Source organism: Periplaneta americana, chromosome 9 (genome assembly GCF_040183065.1).
Source record: "Periplaneta americana isolate PAMFEO1 chromosome 9, P.americana_PAMFEO1_priV1, whole genome shotgun sequence".
In the NCBI taxonomy this organism is placed as follows: Eukaryota; Metazoa; Arthropoda; class Insecta; order Blattodea; family Blattidae; genus Periplaneta; species Periplaneta americana.
In genome coordinates this window covers 79,500,623-79,527,784 of record NC_091125.1, presented here as the reverse complement: position 1 = coordinate 79,527,784, position 27,162 = coordinate 79,500,623, and positions in this window count along the sequence as shown.

Below are 27,162 nucleotides of genomic sequence, written 5' to 3'. Positions count from 1 at the left end.
ATAAAAATAAGGTATCTTAATAAACCTCTTGATCATCCTTCAGAACTGTAAAGTATTTGATATGCATCAAATTTATAACAATGTCTTATTGAATTTCTTACATAAAACCGAAATATATTTAATGTGTAATAAGGTGTACTGAAATATTTATTTTTTTTTTTTAATGAAGGTGGCTAGTGCGGAAAAGTTGCGACTTATGGCAGAAAGACAACAGAAGAAAGAAAAATTAATTTAGTCAATATCTTGTGTCTCTGCAACAATACTCAAGATTGAAATTTATAGCGCATACTTGTAAAATGTATTATAACGACAGTCTGCATATCTACACAGCTACTCCCGTCAGCCAGATCTTGCAAAAGTAAGCAAATAGAGTACAAGAAGGGAAGCATCTGGTGCACTATGTTCTTGCTGCCATTAGGGTGGAATAAGAGAAAAGAGGGATGCTGGTAGTCATGGTGACGTCTGCTCAGCAGTCGTATTTGAATGATAAGCTGCGCTGGCTAGGTTTGTATCGCTGTTTCTGTGAAATCGTGTATGATATTAACGGTATAGTGGCAGAGTAATAGATTTTATGCCCCGCGTCGTCATGAGTGGAAAAAAATAATTCCGTACTCGCCGTGTTATTGAGGGTCTTTTGTTCAGTCCACCAGGACCGAGAAGAGAGTTGTAAGTTCCAAACGATAAGGATGTGATAACATAATTTCTTTGGATCAGAGAGTTAAAGACAAAAGAAACTAGGTGGAAAACACCCTGCATTAAAAGACATCGCTCATGCAACTGCCGTCAAACTTTTTCAGGTTTGGAAAACAGCATGTCTTCCTACCATCAGCAAACGTAGAGTAATGGAAATGACACAATTGTATCATAGTAAATATCAGAATATTCCCAAATCGCACAAACATATCTGTTTGATATATGCACCTGTAAGTGAATGTGAGTTAAGTTGGAAAGTTCCGTCCATATAACTACCCTTTTTTAATAAACCAGAGAATGAACAAAATATGATGGTTGGCAATATCGACATTATGACGACCAAGACATTACTTAAGAGGAAAGAGAGAAAAGCGAAGAGACTCATTCAAATGAACTTCCACTCCGCCATCTAATAAAACATTTCGCTGGTATACATGTCCAGGAACACCTTCTGGACCTACCGGAGAAGAATTACTCCATTTTGAGACAAAACCAGTGACGAATTTCAAACTCATTGAAGTACCCTGTATCAACGTAGAACGGATCTTCGATCGTAGTACTTACTAGGATTATCTTCTTGAGATCTCTCAAGCAATTCATTCTGGACACTTTTCGATAGAACCTGAAAGGAACCAGACATCTGTGGCGGTTAATTCAACTATCTCGCCCCCTTCTCAAGATATCAAGAAGATTGTTAATCCCGTAATCAGTGGAAATGCCTACTTCTTGCATGCAGAAAATCTAATACTCGCTATAATTACAGACAATAGAAAGAACATCCGAATCCTTCGTTGGAAGAAAATCAAAGAAGCTCGGAAAACTGATGATACTAGGCAGATCCACGCATTAAACTTGAAGTTGATGATTAGACTTCAGTGATTGACTGGAATGCTATTAATGTGACTGAGCCATCCCTCATTACACTGAGTAATGAAAACATGGAACAAAATATAAAGACAGCCACAGACAGAAGTTAAAAATCTGCAATGTCACACTCAGGCCTTTGAAAGATGTGTAAAAGTGGAAACAGATACAGCTAAATCGGTGTGTGGACAAGAAGCTAGAGATCGCTACATTCGAGTAAGACTGCGATCAGGAAAAGAAATGCCACGTTTCGAAACGGAGTCTGATTATGCAGTGTAAACTAACATTTGATACCGCAGTATACAACTAAGGGTTGGTCTCTATGGGGCTGGAAGTGCAGTCACCTCTTCGTGGTGAGCCCTGGGTTATTTCTGAGTGTAAATATAAAGATATAAGTGCACAGCTGCACTACAAAAGAAAATCTGAAAAAAAAAACACCTAGGCCTATCGCAATAGACTCCTGAAACATTAGAGCTGATGCGGAGGCACAAGACATTATCGAATTCTTATTTTATTTTTTTCTGCGGTTTTTCTGCCAGAAGTCGCAACTTTTTCGCACTAGGCACCTTCATTTTTCGAAATAAAAAATATCGATACACCCTAATGTGTAATGACATAAATATAAAACTAAAAGATCGGCAACATATTAAGGTAAAGTTGCCTAATTCCGTGATACGTCTTTTTCACTGAATGTTAGGGGATTGGGTATCTTGCTATGAAGTTCACCGATGTCTCAAAAGTAGGCGAAAGATGAACTCTTTCGAGAAAAATGACTGGCGCTGTGGTCGAACGGCAAAGCTTTGATAGAAAACGAAGAGAATGGGTTACAAATGGTTCAGTTCTTAAAATATTATTATTATTATTATTATTATTATTATTATTATTATTATTATTATTATTATTATTATTATTTCACCTGTCCGAAGACAGGTCTGAACTTCACAAGTGATACCAAAATGGCACCATTTATGAGGCAATTAGACCAAAAGATAAAGGGGTAGGGTTGCCAGTTCCTTTCCCCCTCCATTTCATTCGTCGCCGATTAGCTGGGTACATAATACACTAATCAGACTTCAAATGGATACAAACAATTGTTCTTCCTCTGACACATATCGTCAAGTGAGATATACTGCCTGATAATAGATGTACATATCAGCCAGAACCTCAATCAGATATTATTACTATTATTATTACTATTATTATTATTACTATTATTATTATTATTATTATTATTGTTATTATTATTATTATTGTTATTATTATTATTATTATGGACGAATCCAGAAATGCATATAGAGTGTTAGTTGGGAGGCCAGATGGGAAAAGACCTTTGGGGAGGCCGAGACGTAGATGGGAAGATAATATTAAAATGGATTTGAGGGAGGTGGGATATGATGATAGAAACTTGATTAATCTTGCTCAGGATAGGGACCAATGGCGGGCTTATATGAGGGCAGCAATGAACCTCCGGGTTCCTTAAACCCAGTAAGTAAGTAAATAAGTAAGTAAGAATTATTATTATTATTATTATTATTATTATTATTATTATTATTATTATTATTATTATTATTATTCAAAATACAAATAAAAAGAAGCAGGTTTTATAGATTTTATTTCTTTACCCATTAGATATTTCGAGCTAATTTAACCAAATTGTATTCACATGAAATGTGTTCTATTAGGCTATTTGTACGTTGTTGCACTGTCCAAATCTATACAGGAGACAGCTCCATCAAAGTCACTCAGCTATAGCTTGCAGAGTCGGGTCTAGAGTACGAGTTGGCTTTCTACGTGTATTTTCTCAAGGCAAGATTACTTCTGTTCTTTGAAGTAAATTAGATCTTCTTTGGTATATAGAACTGTATGTTTATATTTCATTTCGCGTTCTGTTCTTCTCCATCTTTCGCGAGGAGGATGGATGGATGGATGGATGGATGGATGTGATGCCCGCAAGCAACGCATTCTTGTCTCGAAGAACATTGTTCACAGTCACTTCAACACCGTCACACTATCTCCGTGGTCGAACTAGCTATTCAAACAAGCTTCTCATTTAGCGAAGCCGTGCAGATTATACAGGCATGAATGAAGGGATTTGGAGGAAGCATTACGATGTCCTGTTCAACGTGTAATCTGCAACATATGAACTATACTGTATACCTTACGAATAGCACAAACTATAGCTGAGCACAGAATATCAGAAAATGATGAATAGAATGTCATGAATGTACTCTCCTCAATTCAGGTACTAATCGTTACACGAAACCATCTCGTCATATTGTAGAAAATGAATTTCGGACTTCGAGACTATCTTAAATATGTACACATCGAGGGTATTATGTCAGATGGGCGTATCAACAAAATTGCAAGTTTAATGTAAAGCCATATAAATATGGAATGAATGTTCATGTTCTTGTTTCCATAACAAGGTACTTTCTTTCATTCCTTCTGATGCCCACGGTAATTCTCAAACGATTGTTTTCGAACATAAACAGATTCCATTAAAATATTTCATTAAAGCAAAGTTTATTGACACGCCCTTCTGGTATAATGCCCACAATATACAGTACTCAGAATATAGTGAATCATAAAGATGACTATGTCATTTTTAATAAAACTTGGTAGAAAGTCACAGAGGTATTTCGAATTAGTTGAAAAACTAATAAGCAGTTTTATGAAAAATGGTGCATAACTGAATAACAAAAACATACGTATAACTTATCACTCATCATTCATTCATTCATTCATTACATACATTCATACATACATACATACATACATACATACATACATACATACATACATACATACATACATACACATACATAATATGCATTACATACATCACATACACACATTATATTACATTAGATGGATATTTTATTTTAGATACATTATATAATTTTTTTCCTTGTTAGGAGGGAGGGAGGAAACATCCCACGCACTACGACCTGAGGTCTATTGTACATCCGCCTATATGGGATGAGTTGCATGACCACCTATCCTCTACGCGTACTGACCTAACCACTTGACCACCTTAACGACCGGTCCCTACAGCCAACAGAGTCCATGTACCACTCCTGCTTTGGCAATCCCCCCCCCCCAAGGCTCCCCTAACGGTCCGAGGCGGAAGTCCTCCGCCGATAAGATCTGCCCGGGGTTCCATTGCAAAAGCTATTCATCATCACTTGAATACAATTCACGGAGGCCTTTCGAGAGAGCCAGCAGCTTCGGAGGGCCGCCTGTAGAGCGATCTGAAAACCAGAAGAAGTAACGGGATGATAAATGAAAGGATGATAGGGGAGGAAAGGAAGTGGCGAAGATGAGTGGGGTTCCAATCGCCTTATAAAGTTACCTTATATTCATCCACATATTCATTCACCCAGGCAACTCGTCCCGACCCGGGCCCGCTGGGTTCGGAGTTAGACTCGCTAACCCCTAAGCCACAACGGTAGACTCTACATTATATAATTACATTCCTCTGATTGAGATTCTGGCTGATATGTAGGCCTACATCTATTACCTATCAGGCAGTACATCTCACTTGACGATATATCAGAGGAAGAACAATAAGTTTGTATAGGCTATATCTGAAATGTGTTTAGGGTAATGTGCAACTAGCCAGCGATGTATGCAATAGAGAAGAAAATGAACGGACCACCCTACTCCATTGTCTCCTAGAATAGTTCCCTCATGAGTGATACCTTATTGGTGTCACGACGTTTAAACCTGTTCTCGGACAGTTGACTAAACAACAACTGTCCATATTGACCATTTTAATGTATCCATTCGGGTATTTTTCACACGAACGAGAACACTTTTTCACAACATAGTTGTAGGAACAAACAAGAAACTTGAATTTACTCTAAACTGGGTTAAGCATTTTCTTCTCTTCTTTCTTTACACATGAAGACTTAAAAAATGATCGGAAACCTTTAGTTCAGAGTAATTAAAGTAACTATATAAATAAATTTAACTTTGTAATTATCTTCAGACAAAAATTATTACAATAATAAAATTCAAAATATCTTTGCAAAACTAACAAAACTGTGAGTTTCCAGGTCACCCGCTACCGACTGGAAATCAGTCCTGTTCCGGTGGAAAAATGTTTTCAAAGGGTTTTAATTATCTCAACATTGATTTCAACTGCAGTTTATAATTGCAGTCAGTTCACTGAGCAGACCGACATGCAATTAACTGATGACACTCGTGACATTTCTGATAACAGGCTTAAAATGTCACTACAACAAAATAATATACGCTATCATTAGAATCGAACCCGGTGTCTGTGACGAAATGGGACACAACCAGCAGAATAAATCGCGACTGGAAATGATTATTATCAGCAGTAGCATTTTTATCACCATTATGAATCATCGCATTTTATGTTACAGAATAAATTCTCCGAACTTATTTCAGACTCTGAAACCATATTTTATGTGATGCTGCTTATGTTTGTTTGTTTGATATAAAATCTAATTTTCATAACATTAATCTCAGATAATCATTCGACTCTTTCGGCACAGATAATATAATTCAAATGATTAAAGGATCACAGAATAATTCTGTTTCATATGACTCAAATTTCTAAGTTATACTTTCATATATTAATTTTATCTTTTGCGTATTTGTGCATATTATTTTCTACTATAAGTATTAATTCATTTATTAAGAAGTAAACGTTCTCATTATTTCCTTAATCATAATACGTACACTACATCTGTAGAAATCTGTTTGTTTGTAGTCCTTGGTTTCTTGTAACCATTACATATTATGAAATCTCACATACTCAAGTAAGCATATTAGTTTCACACGAAGAATATATGCTTAAGTTACTGCTATTATTATTATTATATTATTATTATTATTATTTCTATTATTATTATTATTAATATTATTATTATTATTGCTGTATTATTCTACGGACTGGAAGGTCCGGGGTTCGATCCCAGGTGGTTACAGGATTTTTTCTCGTTGCCTAACTTTCAGAACGGCCCCGAGGTTCACTTAGCCTCCTATAAAATTGAGTACCGGGTCTTTCCCGGGGGTAAAAGGCGGTCAGAGCGTGGTGCCGACCACACCACCTCATTCTAGTGCCGAGATCATGGAAAGCATGGGGCTCTACCTCCATGCCCCCCAAGTGCCTTCATGGCATGTTACGGGGATACCTTTACCTTTTACCTTTTTACGGCTGTATTATTATCGTTATTTCACATTTCATGTAGCAATACCATTACTAAAATTATTACAAACAGTGAATAAGGAATACGAGATCTACTCCAAGCAAATTAAATTAACTTTTTAAGGGAAAGATACAACAAGAGTATCCTTATCCAAACGGTTCAAGTCCCGTGGGGGTGGGGGAACTAGAATTTATGGTATATAAAGATGGTGTTCGGTCGTAAATTTTCGCGGGGTATTCCCATTTCTTCTACAGATATTCCACAATTACTCTATTAAACATCATTGTAATTCGGCTCCAATGATACACCAAGGGCAACGTCTAAAGCGGTTAAAAGACCTGCAGCTTCGGAGCATCGACAACAGCTAGGGATGCTTAGGTGAATGACGTAAGTCATGTCCTGCCATTACATAAGGTAAATATGGTATTGTAATGTCGTTTTCTGTAATTCAGTGGTAGAATGCTCGCCTGCTATTATTATTATTATTATTATTATTATTATTATTATTATTATTATTATACCTGGTAAAGTTTATCTTGTCTCAGTAGCAATAAAACCAAGTCCCTTCAAATGAAGGTGGAGATTATAGGAGGGTTGTAATTTTCAGAATTCCTTTCAAAACCTTGTTATTGTACAAGCTACCGGAACTCAGTTTCTTGAAAGACAAGCTCAGTGACGGAACTACACAGTACGAAGAGAGATATTTTGTAATTTTATTTTGCGCTACAGAATGTATCAACTAGTCCCTTCCGCCATTGGATGGATGGACGGCATCGCTCCACTCCCCCAACGCCATAACATAGACGAAGTAAGATATATCTCCTTTCTCTCTCTTTTCACAGTGAGACAAGATACATCACACAGACTTTATTACTATTACATAAAATATATGCTATGCTGTTCTATCGCCTTCCAACTCAGGAAGACTGAGTTGAAATTCCGATGGACTCATACAGAAATGTTGATGAGAGAATCAAGTTTAAGGACACCTCTTCGAAAAAGACATATTAGTATGACTATTAATTAGTAATGGATCTATGTATATTGCACAACGAAACTCTTCTTTCTCTATAAAGATCTTTACCTGTTTTCGACTCTTTTAATGGGTTATTTTACTACGTTTATCAACTGCTGTGGTTATCTAGCGTCCGAATGATGTGAAGGTGATAATACCGGCGAAATGAGTTCAGGATCCGGCGCCGAAAGTTACTCAGCATTTGCTCTTAATGGATTGAGGGAAAACCCCGTAAAAACCTCAACCAGGTAACTTGTCCAAACCAGGCAACCTGGGCCCTCTTGTTCCACGGTCAGTCATGCTAGCCGTTTCTCCAGAGCGGTGAACCTATTTTTAATTAATAGTCCATTTTTATTGCTATTTTATCCATACAAGTGTTTCTTTATACGTACATAATCAAAGAACGGACGTGGCAAAATTTTCCTTTGTTAACCGCACAATAGTAGATTGGAACAGCTTACTGAGGCAATCTTTCAGGGTGGTGCTCCCAAAATCAATACATTTAAGGAAAAATTGAGAAGATTAGACCGAAAATGTAATTGTAGGTGCAGTTTAATTATCTAAGTTGTGTCATGTAATTAATTAAGTTGATATGTAATTAATTAAGATATGTAATTTAGTTGATATGTAATAGTAATATGCGTTACAAGAGCGGTATGTTGAAGTTTTCATTTTTGAGGAAAAGTTTGAAAAAGCGAAACGTAGTTGAGCTTTTTTAATTTCCGAGAATTGAAAGAAAACATACCGCTCGTGTATCGTACATTATTTTGTGCGAAGATCGCTTATTATATACCTGAAAGAGGAATTTCTAATTAGTTGCAATGAAATCTCTATCTTAGTTTCTGTTCAATGACGGCAATTTTGGAAAACAAAAATATCTATCTTCAACATTGTTGCTTTAAAATGTTTTCTGTGTTTACTATACTCCAGCAGGCCGTGATATACGTCTGTCTTCCCCCCCCCCAGTCTATAAATGCGAACTTAAAACAAACGGCTTCCTTAATGTCACATGCATCACGAAATGCAGTAACTTTAGTGGGGTTGTAGAGTTTACTTAATTTTTGCAAATATTTAAAAACAATAATTAACAGTGTAATTTAGGTGAAATTGCAGTGGTAAGTTTCCAATTTATAATTATTACTATATTGAACGTCTCTAAAAATAATATGTTAAAAGCCTAAAGCAGTAAAATCAATATGTCACTTAAGCGGTAAGAAGAGGGAAATTGTTATGTGTGTTCGGTTGGGAATTTTAGACTTACCGCGGGTTGGTTTTGTGCGGAAACCAAGCAAATACGTACGGTCTCTCACAAATAAATTAAGGTGATATGTAATTAATTAAGATGATATGTAATTAAATTAATTTGTAATTAATTAAGGTGATATGTAATTACTTAAATTGGTAATAGTTGGGTGAAATAGAAGTACTTATAAGTTAGGTTTATCTTTGCTTATTGTAGGCGTTATTACAGAATAGTTTTTATTTATAGTCCTAGGTTTATTGCATCTATTTATTTATATTTAGAAATAAATTTAGGTTTATTCTATTTTTTTATTTTTTATTTTTATTGCTGTAATTATTGTATAATTGTAATGGTATTATTGTATATTATACATCACTGCCACCGGGTGTATATCCAATTGTAGTGTTAATAAATACGTACATGCATACAAAATTCAGTTGAAAGTTATAAATATAAACAAAATATTTATTCTAAATATAATATAAGCAGTAACACATTCGTAGATTCTCACTTCCCGCAACAACTCAAGACAGAAATGGGAAGTAAGTGTTTTGAATGCAGACCTACGTACGCATGTAAGCAGGCGCATATTCACAGACACAAAAGCATGGAGGCATCGCTACTGCGAGTGTCGCCAAACTTACGAAAATAAAGAACCGACTTTACGCACGAGAATCCCTATCTATTCTTTGAACTCCCTCGTCCCATTTCGAGTCCTCCCCTCCTGCCTCATTTTTGTTCTTCTTTATCTCTCCCTCGGTCCTCCCCGGGTATGCTTTTCTGTTTGTGTTGCAGGTAAATTTTCTTTTTTATAAATAGATTTCTGCACTATATCTTGATAAAAAAAATCGCTGTGTTAGTAGAATTCCAAATAGTGTCGCGTTATGTGTAAGACGTTGTAGGTCTGAAAGGATACTGCGCATTGCTCTCTGTGGAACAGGGAAGGCCTCCCATTTCAAAGTCTGCAGTATGTTGGGCCATAACGCGGCTCTAAAGGTGTTGTTCCACCGACTGTATTTAACCATCCGCTCCTGAAGATGATAATACATATCACCTGAATTGTAAAGACCTGTGAAGTATGTGCAGATATTAAGAAATTTATTTTTATTTTAAGGGAATAAGGAATAAATTTATTTCTGTAATGGAGAAATATTATATATTCTTTCTTTCTACTTTTCGTACCTTCTTCTTGTTCTTCTGTTATTTAATTCTTGTCAGTATTTTATATCTCCCGCCGTCATGAAATTCTTATCTCGTGTCGCTTTATTTTTTTGGTTGGTTATTTAACGACGCTGTATCAACTCCTAGGTTATTTAGCGTCGATGGAAATTTGTAATAGCGAGATGGTATTTGACGAGGTGATGCCGAGGATTCGCCAGAGATTACCTGACATTAGCTTTACGGTTGGGGAAAACCTCAGAAATAAAACGAAACAGGTAATCAGCCCAAGCGGTAATCGTCCCACGCCCGAGCGCAGCTCCGGATCAAACGCCTCAGTCATATTCATTGTATAACCGCAGATGCTGGCACAAATTTTACCAATAATAAATCAAAATTACCAAATCAAATTTCCATAAATTTACAAAACTTATTACTGCGAATAAACAAAAAATTAAATGATCATTAAGACAAAAATAAATAAATCACGCAAAAACTTACATATAAAACAATTTAAAAGCAAATAAATAAGCAAGAATAAAACTACGCCGGTGGCTTTACCTCATACCTTATACAAATATGTCAGATACTTTTAATGTAATGTATTTAATATGTCTGTAATACAACTAAACATTTATGCCTGAAATCATTCATCATAATAATACTCTGTGTAGATCTTTTACATACTGCATCCTAATGAAGACCTATTGCTTCCAACGTTTCCTATTTATTCTTTTTAATTTATCCATGAGCCGCTGCTTATAGGTATCTTACGAACATTATCCTGCGGAAATCTGTAAGAGACCAAATTTAATCGAGGAAGACATTAAATACTCATGTTACGTTCTTTAAAAAATAAGGAAATATCTTAAACTAGTGGTCGTCAGCACTCGCTGAAATGGGTAAAGAGTAAGCAGTGTATCGCAATATGCGACGTCGTGAGGAAGAAAGCATACCCGCCACGGATGCCCGCTGGTACTATAAGAGACCTGCGGGTAAGAGACGCTTGCCCGAGAGTGCACTGTGCTGGTGATCGCTGTCTTAAACTAATAAGATCTAGTCTTTAGAAGATAACTGTTGTAGGCAGTTAGTAAGTCTGTTATACAACTAAAATGTTTCGTCTAAATCATTCAATGTAGTGATACTCTTCGTTGATATCATAAAAATTGCAACTAATGAAGGCATACTGCATTCCAATTGTAGGGTTAAGAGCCACAGTGGGCCAAGCGCCCTTTATTAAGAACGGAGAAAGCAAGGGTTAAAGTTAAGTGAATACCATAGTTTAATGAAGATTGACATATAATTTAATTTTAATGTGTATACTTTATATTACTTGCTGTATGTTTCCATTGAATTATGGTAATAACTTAATTTTAAGCCTTGTTTTCTATAGTTTTAGTAAATGGCGCTTGGCCCACTATGGTTCTGAACCCTTCAATTCTTCCATTTATTTTTATGATTTGTCCACCAGTAGCGTCTACAGCCTACGGCAGAGCTTTCCAAACTGGGTGTCGCCTGTAGGTTTATGAGATGTCGCGAACTGTCTGGTATATTTCATTATTTGAGATATTAAATCATGTTAACTGAAATTAAATAGAAAAAGCTGATCACCCCTTGCTTACCTAGCTGCCTTGCAAATAATGTACTTGACAGACGCATAGATGTGCGCATGGCTGTAGTATAAAAGTATAATTCTAGTCTGCAAGGTAAGGATGAGACAAAATATCTGCCTTACGAGACAAGTTGACAATTTGGTCTCGGAAAGTGAAAGAGGACAGCTATGAAATGTTCCCAAATACATCTCACTGTGATTCGAAGAACGAAATAAAAGATTCAATTTACAACTATCTGACATTACTCACAGATAAACTAGAAAGTTACTTCCCAGATCTGAACACAAAAGCTTATGACTGGATAAGAAATCCATTTTTGTCATCTGAAACTACTAGACTTTCATTAGCAGAAGAAGAAGAATTGGCAGAGATCAAAAATGATAGGAACTTGAAGTTAAAACACCAAAGAGATGTTTTGAACAGATTCTGGATTTCATTTGAAGATTTTCCGCATTTTTCTGAACGGGCTATTGTGATTTTGTTGCAGTTTTCAACCACACATTATTGCGAAGCAGGATTTTGTGATGACCAATATCAGAACAGTGAAATGTGGCAGTTTAAAAATGCTGAATGAAGAAATACGAGTGAATTTATCCCATATTCGTCCAAACATAAAATGCATTTGTAAGATTCGCCAAGCACATGTGAGGCACTGAAAAACTAAAACCAAGGGTGAAAATAAGTGTGATTGTTTTCCTCATCTTAGAACTCTATATAAATGTTTCTTTCGCCTCATATAATACGTTAACAATACTGGAAATGTGTGTTTATTTTATTCATTTCATGAATGGTGAACAAGTAGCCTATTAATGTGTGGGATACTTTCATTTGAGAGATAAGGTGACGCACTAAATTTTTATAGTTTGCTAGGGTGTTGCCATAAAACAGTTTGGAAAGCACTGGCCTACGGTCTTACGCGACTCCGTCGGCTGAGGAAATTTGTGGAAGACGAAATCCACTCTGAGAAGATCGACATAGAACACTTCTGTGACGAATTTTTTTTTACAAAATATGGAATTGTCTTAAAGTAATGTGAGGCAATAATGTAGGTACTTACTGCAACATTTGTAATCTTTCCTATTAAAAGAAGTCATAGCGCAGACAGTGTAAATGAAAGGAAGTAGCCTATGTAACTTTGGAAATGATGTGATAAGACAAACTACCATCTCATTACAAATACCTCACAGGCAGTACAAAACTATTTTCCACACGGAATCTGCAGAGGTATTTCTGTAACTAACACGAAGTATGATCAAATGAAACTAGTTTATCCTGCCTAAAGTGGTCTGTTGATCTTAATGCATGATCACGTGGTATGTATTGTGATGGTTGCGAGTAGTTTTGTTCACACACAAGAAGTATGTAGATGTCAGGAGTCTGTTAACACGACCAGTCTTATTCAAAATCCGTCCAAAGAAGAAGAGTTATGAATGTATTTGCAACGAAAAGATGGGGCTCTGGTCCACACGACTTACAGCTCCGATTTTCTAAGGATTTTATTGGTCTTTAATATCCGTCGCTCCTGAACGGATTTAAACCCCAAGTCCTTGGATCCAACAGCCAGCATGGTAACCGCATGACCCTCGAAGACAACTGCATTGTAGTAGAGGTTTTACTTAAAAGAAATCAAAGCACTTATTTATCCTTATTTTACTGTCATATCTATTAATAAGTATGTAGATTCCTTTAATAACAATATTAATACCGGTATTCTGGTTTCACAGATTAATATTCCAAAACAAAGTTATTAAAACTGCAACCGACGTTCACAGCATTTGGCCTAGCTACAGGAATTTATAATCTAAATGAAGTACATAGACAATAAATTTAGCTGAACAACCGTTGCTACGAAATTCAAGAAGCGAACACAGATTAAAGTTTAATTCCTATTAACAGCGGAGGAAACAGTTGAAGAAACTAGACCGTAAAGCTTTTCTTGCTTCAGAAAGCAGCAATTCTTTAACAGTAACATACGTTTATGGAGATGTCACATCGGTTTTGTGTAGTGTACAATATATTCTCTGAGCTCTTCTTATAGGTTTGTTTCTAAAGGGACCATGCACAAAACAACTTGCAGTTTAAGACAATACCGCAAGAACTGAGAACGTAGTTGTTCTTAAAGACTCCAGGCTCAAAATGACTACAATTATAATACCATGGACTTTACAACTCCATGTAAGAATGACATAACAGCTTCTTCAGTAGCTGTCTGTCTGAAATGATAATCAGCACAAAATGTGTAATTTCACTAATGAGAGATAGTTAAATTGCTCAGCCTCCGATAATGAAAGTTTATATTTTAGCTATGCTAATGTTGCAATTTTAATTGTAAAGTTTTATTCAACAGTTGATAGGCTACTATATTAGGAGCAGGAACAATGTAGGCTATCGTAGGCATAATGATATTGACAGAGAAACTGTAATATATAGGCCTATTCAGGGAAAACATTCTTCACAGTCGCTTTGTTCCGAAAAATCTGAAAATTTCTGATAAATCGAACCATACTCCCCTTTCATCTACAGAGTGAAATTGGTTTTCACGTCTAGATTCTTCGTAATATTTTATATTAGGTATACAAATTTAAGGTAACAGTTTTTTGAACAACATAATATTAGGCCTATATTCTTTCTCCTAATCATAATTTCTTTAGAAAAGCTTTCTTGCCTTCTAGCCACCAAAGACATCGGATCCATCACAGCAATGCACAATTTTTGTTTTTAATCTCCATACAAGATACTACACTAGCATCATGTGATTTTCCATCCATTGCCACAGACTGTTCAACAAGTTGTAGTCCGCACTTAATTTTAACATTTTATTTATGTAACAGCTTATACAGGGACATCATTTTATTTTTACTTCAATTTTTATTGTACCTGAGCTTTTGAACGTACTTCACTCCCACCATTCTACTACTAAAATTACAACTGTCCTCCACACAGATCCAAGGCCACATATAGTAAACAATGCTGAGTTAGTGAGTATAGTACGTTCCAGAAATATGTTCGCGTTTTCCAGTGACGAAAGAGCTTTCAGTATTGAATCATATTTTCGCAGAGGTACTGTCGTCCGTTTGCCTACGTCGCATCCCTATTTCCCCCACCTGCTTCTGCTCGCCCCTCTGCAAAGGCTAGTGGCTAGGCCGTCTTAGCTCTTTTCTGAAAACATTAATTTCTGTAGGAATTGGATATATATACAACTGTTTAAAATAACTTGAATAAAAGGGCCTCGTTAAATAATTAACTGTCACGTGATTTCCCCTCCACCTTTTCTACGATCCTGCGACATAATCACTTGGACGGACAGTAGATAACATGTCTGAGTAATTTTATCTTTGCGGGTCCGGCAGAAGTGAAGATTGAATTTACAGTACTTAAGGTACACTTTTATAGAGTAGATATGGAATTATTTCAACGTGAGTTACTAGTACGAAGGACGAAACTGGTAATTGGAATTAGATGCAATAGTCTATAGTACGATAATATGCACAAAAGAACTGAAGTCTGCATCGAAATGAACGGCCACCATTTTCAAAAATGTGTTTGAATATCCATATTATGGTTATTTTTCAATTTAACTTCATTCTCTATATTGTACGCTAATGTGCTATAGACTGTAATATACACTGCATAATGAATACGTTCGCATGGATAATTCAGTTCGTGAGTAAAAACACTTGTTGTTAATACTGTACTGTATTTTGATTAAACAAAAACCTAATGAAAATTATCAAACTCAAAATTGCGATATTTCCTAGTTTAAGTAAATGGATAAACTACTTTTCTTCCCTCCTATACCTAGTAAAATGATTTGTTTGTATTTTACGCCAGTATCATCGAACTCCAGTCGTGGAAGGGGGTAGCAAACGGTGTTTCCGGTTCTCAACCGTTAATCCAAAGGTATAAGCAGATTAATATTAAAAATATTAGTAAAAATAAAATGATGTTCCTGTATAAGCATTTCATGGATTCTTTAATTTTATTCATATTTTATCAGATTTTACAATACAACAGAAGTTTGCAATACGTTCAGTGTTATTATATTAAGATTATACACATGCATACTTTAATCTATATGTATTTATATATTCAAGGGCATAGCTTCCGAAGATGACTCAATCGAGTCGAAAACGTTCAACTCAAAAATGTGACAAATAACTTTATGTTAATTGTTCTAAAGATAAGCATAGACGGACCTTGTTTATCCTCATTTAATGTGCCAGCTTATCGATTTTCAATATGTCTTTTAAATTTAAGAAATTGAGTTTCCGAAGAGAGGATTAATCAATTGCGCCCCTAAAATGATGATGATGATGATGATGATGATGCAGAAAAGTTCTGTCAGACAGTGGTTCCCCTCAATTCACTTAATACATGCTCATGTATAGCATACGTTTTTATCTACTACGTTTAATGTGAATCAGAAGGTATGTGTCCATCTAGTCGGTATTCACGGGTCCAACTAATAGTGCTGTCTTCATACTTCCCGCACTTCTTCTCACTTTTTTCCTTGTTTGCCGTCAGCGTCCTTCTCTTTTGAATATGACTGTATACTATTCGAAACATCGTGCTGTTTTTCAACACTTGAAAAGATTCATATCAAAATTTTCTTTTCTTTATACTTCTTGGCTGCTTCCTTCTTTCAAATCGACGTCATCGACATGTATGGACCAGGTATTTACACCATGTTCAGAAAAATTCTAAAGTAATATATTACATTAAATTGGCAAGTATTAATTTATTCAGTAATAACATGTTATTTCGGTCTCTGTAACTGGTTGTCGATCACACAATAATCATTGCTGAATACAGCTGCGAATAACTGTTTTATCATCACTCAAAAACATGTTGATGCAGACACTGAATGTTTGCTCGCCGCCTGCTTTCGCTGTCCCGACAGTATAACACCAGTAAAATCGAAGGTTTGATTTATTTTTTGCGGTCATTTCATTGCAACCTCCATTATTTAAATCGGTTAAATTTCACGCTCTATTGAATATGTAAAATCACTTCCCTTCGCCAGCTAGAATAACAAAATCAGGACGTGCTTCCCCAAAAAATTACATTCTGACCACAAGCAGCGTTTGTAAATAAATGCTACATAATTCGTAACTCCGACAGTAATATCGAATAAAATTACAGTATGTTTTGCAAAGTGCAATGCTAAAGAAGTTTATGAAATTACATTTAATTTTATTCAATTTAGTTAGTGAGTACAAATTAAAATTATAAAACAAAAACGTTTCTAGCCACTATCGTGTACGGTGTGGTCTTAGCCAATAATATAACATAAAATGTACAAGGACAGTTTACTAAATACAGTAAGTAACTTAATTCAAACCAATAAATAACACACAAGAGCAAAAAATAATAATAATAAGAAAGAGAAAAAGAGAGAAAAAACACATTCAATATAAATTGACAATCAGACAGAAGCACTGATATTCAATAAAAACATGAATATAGTCGACAAAAATAAAAGATAAAAAATACACACATTTGTTAATATTATCATGAATAATTTTATAAATTTCTTTTTTAAAAGCTTCAATTTTAAAATATTTCAAATCTGGAAACTGGTTTATAATTTTATTATTAAATCTTGGGCCGAAACTAGCACCATGTTTAAGTTCTGCACTTCTATGACATTTAGGCTAAATTAATGGTAAAGTAGACTTTTGTCTTCGAGTACGATATTCATGTCGATTAGATTTATGTTTTATTTGATTTCTGTGGTAGTAAGTTAGTAAACTATATAAAATTTCTTCAATATTTAATACTTTAAAATAAAATATGTATAAATTAAATTTCTTTGGTAATCCATATTTTTGGTTAGACAAATTGTTATTAATCTTCTGTGTAATAAAATCAATGACTCAAGTACAGATGATGCTACTCCATCCCAATTTATTATACCATATTTTATTAATGATTGCACTAAAGCTAAAAATATTATTTTCAATGCCTCCTTAGTGATAAAATTTCGAAGTATAATGAATTTATAAATTGTTTTTCTTATACTTCTACATATAAAATCGATTTGTTTATCCCAACATAAATGCTGATCTATAATAATTCCTAAATATTTGACTTGTGTGGAAGGTGTTACATGTGGACAATTACAATAATTATTTGTTAATTTATTACATAAAATATTATGTATTTACTAAGTGATTATTATTCATAGGTGGAGGTAAACCTTTCGTTGTTAAAGTAAATGGAATATGGGTAATTTTATTAGTATTAAGGACAACAGATTAGAGTCAAGTTAATTTTTCACAACGTTAATTCCATTGCTAGCATTTAAATAAGTGTTATCTCAATTTTCCCCATTAAATGTTAGCATAGAATCATCTGCCACTTAGTATTCCAGAGGTCAGATTTTTTATATACTAACGGATATTTTCTCTGATCTCCCTTTGATTAGATCTCTGGAAATTCTGGCTCCCTCTAGAACAAAAGTAATAGAACACTGTCTGTGCAACAAAAAATATATAAATCGTGATATACATATTTCCTTTAAATTTTATTAGTACAATTAAGAACAGTATTATCGCAATTCGTACATTGTTTCGCTAAGCATATAGGTTCTACTCATGTTTCCAATAAATTGTGACCTTTCCTCAATACCGCTAGTGTACCTTCTTCACAATATCTTCGATCTACTTAGGCTTACTCCGTAATATTTCTTCTGTATTCTCTCCGTTACTCTATCAATATACTGGGTGTTCAGTTCAAAGTGTGTCATGGCTCGCTGTATGTCGTCATGTGGCTAGCCGCTGAGCCTAGAGAATTCAATCTTCCTACACTTCCGCAAAGGCGAATTACCTATGTGGCAGAGAAGTTGCCTAGCAAGTAAGGCGTTCATTCTGAAGAGTACGTACCGATACGTACGGTAACGCTGGTAGTGGCAGGAATGTGAACTGTTTAGAAACACGTAGTCTACTGAGGTGAGTTTTTTTCTTACTATCGGGATATGGGGAGAGAGTCAAAACGATTACTTACATATTTGTTGACATTAACTTCGACGGTCAACATGGACACGGAGCATTTGATTTGTATTGTGGAATGTTGCCTTATGCAACCGATAACAAATACCCTGCGCACGACTTGAACGAGCAAAACACAGTTCGAAAGAGGTTATGGTAGCACACAGACCATACAGACTGCCATCTGTTGCTACGACGTTAAAGTTATAACCGTACACGTTCTCAAGTGCAGATTGAACGCCTTAAATATAGGCAACTTGTCTGACATAAAAGCTGAAACTCGCTTCAAATCGCTGACTCACAACAATAACGTCATGACACACTTTGAAATGAACATCCAGTATATCAGCGGTCGGCATTTCATTCGGCAAGCAGCATTTTACGTCATACTTATGCAGGGGCAGTTCACTAAAGCATCCCTCCACACGCACTCACTCCTAGTAGGACAGGCAGAGTACATACATAACTGGCGATCAGCATGTCTGTTTCCAAACCATTAAACGTAAAGAGTGCAGAAAAATGAATATTTGTAGAAGAATAGGAAGAGAATTGCTTTTGTTGTGCACAGGAAGAAAATGTAATATGTTTGTTACGTTCTAAACTACTTAAAGGGTTTCATATTACCACTATAAAGAGACATTATACAAAACTTCATTGTCACGTGTACTGTGACATAATATTAATACTGATTAAGGAAAAACCTTTGCCGAATATCATTTTTTGATATTATAAAATTTTGAAACTTTGCAAAGAAGCCTAAATAAGGGAAAATTTCTCAGATTTAAAAATTACCGGAAAATTCACTGCAATTGAAAATATCCACTCCTTAGGTCATTTTGTGCTCGGTTTATTTTAATGTTCGGTTCGATATAAAATATGTGAGCAATTTCTTTCACAAGTGAAACACGTTAAACGTAAAGTGCGCTCCCGATTGACGGACCAGCATTCATTTGAGCAATTACAAATTGCAACTTATGTTGGAAAACCAGATTTCACTTCACTAATTAAAACATCGGGATAGGCTGATGTGTAATTTCAAATCCATCAAAAGAATGCGAAGACATCATATAGTTCGGTTACTTATTTCCAGACTACACGGGCAAGGTTCAGTCCTCTCCTCCCCAGCCTACTGCTTTCTACCATCTCTCGTCTTGCAAGGCAGGATATGTGGATCATATGCGGAGACAAAGAGGAAGGCAGAAAATAAGAAAGACTGGAGAATGCTGGGTTTGCAGTGTTAGACCTGTCCTTGGGCAGGACAGAAAGAATGAATTAATAAATATGGATAACACTGTAATAATGACAGCAATAATAATATTCCGCATAACTATTCCCAAAGTACACGCCTTGTTATTGGGATGATGGGACATGTATCCTTTCTGCGTGTAATCCCAACTTCTTTTCCCTCACTTAGAAGTTCGTCCTCATTCACTCACTCGTACACTCGCCCCCTGCCCGTTATATATTCATGCAATTAATTCTAGAAGCCCTCACTTAATAGCTTCCCCCTTTCCCTGTCATTTAATCCTCTTCCGATAAAGGCGAACATTCCCGAGAATAGAGTCCTACGAAATCTGCCCCGTCTACCAGTTTCCGCTGTCGACTGATGTGTGAACAAACATCACAACACTACGCCGCTGTTAACTTGCTTGAGGGCATATTAGCCTTTTCTACGCTAAGTCCAGTAATGATTCTTTGGACATCGTATTTCTAGGAGCAGTGATCATATATGAAGAGTTCAATGCAAGAATGATGGATGTCATTTGGAATACATTTTGCAGGAGAAGCAATTGAAAGTTTGAAATGCTTGGCGCTCAAAGCTTAACTGAGATTTTCCGATCATTACTGGACATTGACTATCAGTGTTAATGCCATATAACTCTCTATGTACATTCTATATGTCTTAAGCTATGCATTGACAGTCTTGGTTCATTTTCGACAAGAAAGTGACATCCATCACTCTTGCAGTGGACTCTTCATATGTACAGGGACATCATTTTATTTTTACTTCAATTTTATTGTACTTGAGTTTTTTTAATGTACTTCACTCCCACCCCATCTACTAATGAAGTTATAACTGTCCTCCACACAGATCCAAGGTCGCATATAGTAAACAGTACTAAGTTAGTGAGTATAGTACGTTCCAGAAATATGTTCGCGTTTTCCAGTGACGAAAGAGCTTTCAATATTGAATCATATTTTTGCACAGGTACTGTCGTCCGTTTGCCTACTTCGCATCCCATCTGCTTCTGTTCGCCCCTCTGTAAAAGCTAGTGGCTGGGCTGTCTTAGCTCTTTTTTGAAAACATTAATTTCTGTTGGGAATTGAACATCTACGTAATATTATGCAACTATTTGAAATAACTTAAATACAAGGACCTCGTTAAGTAATTAACTGTCACGTGATTTCCCCTCCCCCTTTTCAACGATCCTGCGACATAACCACTTGGACGGACAGTAGATAGCGTGTCCGAGTAATTTTATCTGTGCGGGTCGGGCAGAAGTGAAGATTGAATTTACAGTACGTAAGGTACTCTTTTATAGAGTAGGTACAGAATTATTTCAACATGGGTTACTAGTACGAAGGACGAAACTGGTAATTGGAATTAGATGAAATAGTCTATAGTGCTATAATATGCACAAAATAACTGAAGCCTGTATCGAAATGAACTGCCGCCATTTTCAAAAATGTGTTTAAGTATCCATATAGTGATTATTTTTCAGTTTAACTTCATTCTCTATATTGTACGCTAATGTGCTGTAGACAGTATAATATACACTGCATAATGAATACGTTCGCATAGATAACTCAGTTCGTGAGTAAAAATACTTACTTTTAATACTGTACTGCATTTTGATTTAACAAAAATCTAATGAAAATTATCAAACTCAAAACTGCGATATTTCCTAGTTTACGTAAATGGGTGAACTACCTTTCTTCCCTTCTATACCTAGTAAAGTGATTTATTTGTATTTTACGCCAGTATCATCGAACTCCAGTCGTGGAAGGGGTTAGCAAACGGTTTTTCCGGTTCTCAACCGTTAATCCAAAGGTATTGTCAGGTTAATATTAAAAATGTTAGTAAAAATAAAATGATGTCCCTGTATAATAGACTACAGCGTATAATGCTTTATATTTGTAGCATTAAACCGAAATTTATAAGAACCCTTGACGCCGAATATTAGCAGATGTTTTTGTTGTAACTTTTATCGTCTGTGTAGATTAGTTCCAGTCACCCGAAGAATCTGGGTTTGATGGCAGACATATTCTAAAGTACAGAAGTAAAATAATAAAAACTGTTGTATATTTTGACTAAGAGCCTATAGCTTGGTCATAAGGCAGGGATGCAGAACTGTGCTCCAATTGAAGCACGCGTCATAATCCAGAACACATAACTCATCCCTTCTCTTCAACTCTCGCGTCATTGTACAGTAGAGGAAGAGAGAAGAGAGAACAGTGTGTATGTCACACGTCACACAAATGTCATTGAAGGCTCCGACCTTGTGGATGGGGGAAGGAACTCTTTCCCCACGTTTCCACCCCTCTCTTCACCAGTTCTGCAACCCTGTCCTAAGAGCTACTTAATAAGTTATAACTTACCTATAGAGATATGCTTTCAGGTTTTCGAGTCTGTAAATGAGAAATATTTACAGGAGAAATTTAGACAATTTACTCATTTATTCCAATTGAATTTGCGCTTAATCGTATTATAGACATTTATTATATTCTGACATAATTAGGAATATTAAAATAATGCAGACGTTTGAGATGGGCAGCGCATGTAGCATGTATGGATACATACATACATACCTACATAAATACATACATATATACATACAAAATTTTCTGCCCATGGGCAGGTCTTTCACTGCAAACCCAGCATTCTCCAATCTTTTCTATTTTCTGCCTTCCTCTCAGTCTGCGCATATGATCCACATATCTTAATGTCGTCTATCTTCTGATGTCTTCTATTCCGAATTCTTCTACCGTTCACCATTCCTTCCTTCAGAAGGCAGTTTCTTCTCAGTCAGTAACCCAACCAATTCCTTTTTCTCTTTCTGATCAGTTTCAGCATTATCCTTTCTTCACCCACTCTTTCCAACACAACTTCATTTCGTATTCTGTCTGCCCACTTCACACGCTCCATTCTTCTCCATATCCACAAGTCAAATGCTTCTATTCGTTTCTCTTCACTTCGGGAGGATAATATGAAAATGGATTTGATGGAGGTGAGATGTGATGGTAGAAACTGGATTAATCTTACTCAGAATAGGGACCGATGAAGGGCTTGTGTGAGGGCGGCAATGAACTTCCGGGTTCTCTAAAAGCAGTAAGTGAGTCAATTACTTTGATTCTGGAGACAGATATTAGGAAGACAAAGTAGAAAGTGTTAACAGGAAACAAGTTTCTCTCAAGGTAATACCGTCGGACTTTTATTGTTATAGGTCGAAGGAGACTGACGAGGAAAATAGTGTGTACGTTTTCCCTGCATCGAGCGTGGGAAGATTTGTGTTGCGTAGTATGGACAGATAACAGACTGACGGGATATCAAGGTTAAAAAATTAGTATACAGCTCACTTCCACCATTCAATGCAATTTAGTTTAGTTAATGGAATGCAGTACTATTAGAAGAACGTATTTTCATTTATGATACATATAATCATTTTATATGAAAAAAGCCGTATGTCGTCTTCTAACTTGAAAACAAACGCTGAAAAAGGCTAAAAGGCCAGAACAGTCTCCCATGAAATCGTTAAGAAAATTTCCTCAACAGGCAGATGTAGCCTATCAAAGACACCAGCCTGGAAAACGATGATATTGTCAAAATTAAGCCTTGAACTACAAAAGTTGTTCACAAATTGAATGAAACGGACTATTTGCCAGTCCCAGCAATTATTATAAAGTAGCCAAAAAAGTAACATTTATGATGCAATGTACAAAACGCGAGATTTTTAATTTCCGAAAGCTGACACGCTGAATCACTGCTAAGCGGGCTGATCCTTGCCCATGTCACTTTTCGAACAGCGCCGTATTAATCGAAACCTTTTCCCAAACGTATACCGTTATTATTCACATGCTCTTATATGTATAAACCGATCATTATCGTCGCTCACATACCAGGATACTCATTCTTATCTCAATGTGTAGTTCCACTCTCTGTTTTCGGTCGTCATATCTAGCTTTTTTGTTATCATTAAATTTGATCTCATCTACTTTGTAGAACAATACTGAAATTTCTGGTCTTTACACTTAGCCGTGCGTTAGTCCATTTAGCACCCTATACAGGATGTCAATAATTTCCTTTACGTTTCAGGGATTATAAAGGAGGGAAAAACAAACATATTTTTAATGTGACAAAAAACTGGCAGATGCACCATTCTGCCAGTAGGTGTTCTAAAAGGGTAGGTCGCTTGAATTCCGTCAGACCACTTACCAAACAATTCCGCTTTGACCCTTTTAACTGCAACACGTTGTAAGGCTAATCGTGTTACAAATTCAGTGAGTGGATCGCTAATAAAAGTAAGTTTGCATTCTGCTAGCAATATCATGGCCACCTCGATCGCCCGACCTAAGCACTATGGATTTATTTGTGTGGGGTATATCACATTTCTGGTTTACGAGACCCCGACAAACTCCCGACACTTTTTAGCGTAGCCTATCAGACAGACCGTAGTGTGTAGAAATCACTTAAACGGAAAGGAGTTTGAACCACATCTCCGAACAAAATTTCTTTCACGTCACTGCATTCAGGTAACAGAGTCTGAATACAATCTCTTCACACCACTTCTTAACTCGTAGCTCGAAACGATAAGTCTGAGAGGTTTTTGCCACATAAAAAATATATTAGTTCTTATCTCTTTTAACATCCCTGAAACGTTGTAAACGAACTTTTTTGATACCTTGCATATGCGGTGATTGTCCAAATTCGACTGCTACCCTGGTGGCATTCGTGAATCCGCCGCTAATAGATGAACCATCTTGCCTCAGTCTCTGACAGAACCAGGTCTCATCCGCAGACGAGTGGCCTTATAAGCTCCAGAGACCCGGAATCCCAGGCTCTTCCTTTATCAGCATCGGGCACTCGTACTACCCCAAGACTTCATGTAACCTCACAACACTAATATTTACTATTATCAGCTCACAATTCGAGAGACAGAAGACGGTGTTAAACAAAGTTACCAAAGATTTCTATATGACAATATTCATCGAGAAAACTAATAATGGCGTTTATAAGAATAAATCCAACTACAGCTGAAATAATAACTTATCTTCTACAACAAATGTTAATAACATTTTCATACTGATTATACGTTAAGATTTCTCCTTCATATCAACACCAACAAGCAGCTATAAACAGATAAAGGTCAGATAATGTGAGACGAGTAATAAGTTAGAACATCAGAAGTGAGATTATTTTTCCTTGATATAGAATTTCTGTGTCTTCCATGTCTTCTTTCTGCGTCATCATAAGCGTCGTCTTGAACCATGCTGATCACATCACTAAGAAGTCCCGCCACGTATGAATTTGATTAATTTTCAAACTTGTTAAAAATTCTCACAGTTATGAGAACGAAATTGACCGAAGGATCCACTCCTTCACAAAATGATAATGGCTTGAATTTTTAGTAGTACAGAGTTTTCAATTTAAATGAAGTCCCGCCATAGACAGCTCCAACATAATGTTGGAATCATGTCCCTCCGTTTCCAACAATTTGTTCACGCGTTTCACCATGAGTCTAGCAACAATATGGACCACTTCGGAGACTGCACTCGGGATAGCAGGAGTGATGTTCATATTCAGCTCTTCAGCTTTGTATACACTTTTATTTATTTTAAAATCTTACCAAAAGCAATCTGAACAGGTGAGATCTGGAGATCTTGAAGGGCATAGTCCCACAGATGTGACTGTCTCTTTAAAATTGCCCTTAGTGTCGCATTGGTTGCACCTTCTCCATGACAGGTCGCGCCATCTTGCTGTATCCAGAAGTCACGTTCATCCACTTCCGGTAAGGCTATGGACTGCTCGACTATATCTCAGTAAGCCTTAGCATTGAAGGTTGTAAGGAAAAGGGACCCGATATTGAACACCAGACGCCATTTTCAGAGGATGCAGAGGAGACTCGACTTCATGGTTAAATTACACTGATAACAGTGAGACAAACAATACGATTGTGTTCAGTTGTAAGTTTCTCGCTGTATTTAAAAACAAAACAACTGATTGTTACTTGGTGACTACTGTAATTATGATGTAAACACATGAAGTATAATATATGTATATTACTACTATAAACAAAATATGTACATAGTTATGCTATGTTATAATATTCTTCAAAGTGCAGTATTCATTTAAATTGAACACATCGTAATGGGATTTCTTTGTTTTCCATTGTAAGGAGTGTTAAGGGAAAAAACTGTGAGCCTATAGAAATTGATTTTAACATTTTGTGAGGAATACAAATTTTAATCACCCTAGACACAGAGAAACTTGATTTCTTTACTCCGTTCCTTCCGTCATTTGTCTGTGTACAATTACTTCCTTCGAACTATTGATGAGATTTTATTCATATTAGACCTACACATCAATAGCCGGCTCGGTAGCTCAACTGGCAGAGCGCTGGCTTACGACGACCGCGGACCCGGATTCGAATCTCGGTGACAGAAACTGTAGGTCTACTTGTTGTTGAAAATGTCATGGTTATGCGGTTTTTCTGCGAATTCTCTTTTTATTCCACGTTATTTCCACAATTCCCATTCAGCTATCTCAGTCTTACAAATTTAGGATAACACTTATGTTTGAAAGACGTCGAAACGATTGTCCCTCGCCATGGTGGGTGTTACTCGCGGTCTGCCAAAAGACTGATAGATATGGTGCTGGATTATAAACGACTCATATCTGCATAAGAGACACCGAAGCATTTTAGGTTCTTTTTTTTTCGTTCTTTCTTTCCTGACGGAGACATGACGACTCATGTAGATCAGTGAGGTACAGCAGGTCACTACCAGAGGTATGGTATGCGAATTTTAAAGGCTGACGAGGAAGGCGTTTTGTGGCGAACTGTGAAGGTGACTTACTCGGATAGCACAGTTATCACGCAACTCACTCCATCACGGGTGCACAAAAAGCCTATTAGAGCTCAAGTGCTTAGTGATATTCCATAATTATCTATAAATTCTTTCTCGGATATTTATGTCAAATAAAGTGAGAAATTAAACAGTATAGATCACATGTCTGTAAATTGAACTGCTTCAAAAACTTCACACACAGTTTTTCAAAAGTAGCCTAACATATAATTGCAAGAATATATTAGCCTATGATATTATATTCTGTGGAATAAATGTCTAGTTTTTTAAGTCTCGAGCTGAACTGTGCATAACATATTGTTTTCGAGCTATACGAGTATGCCAT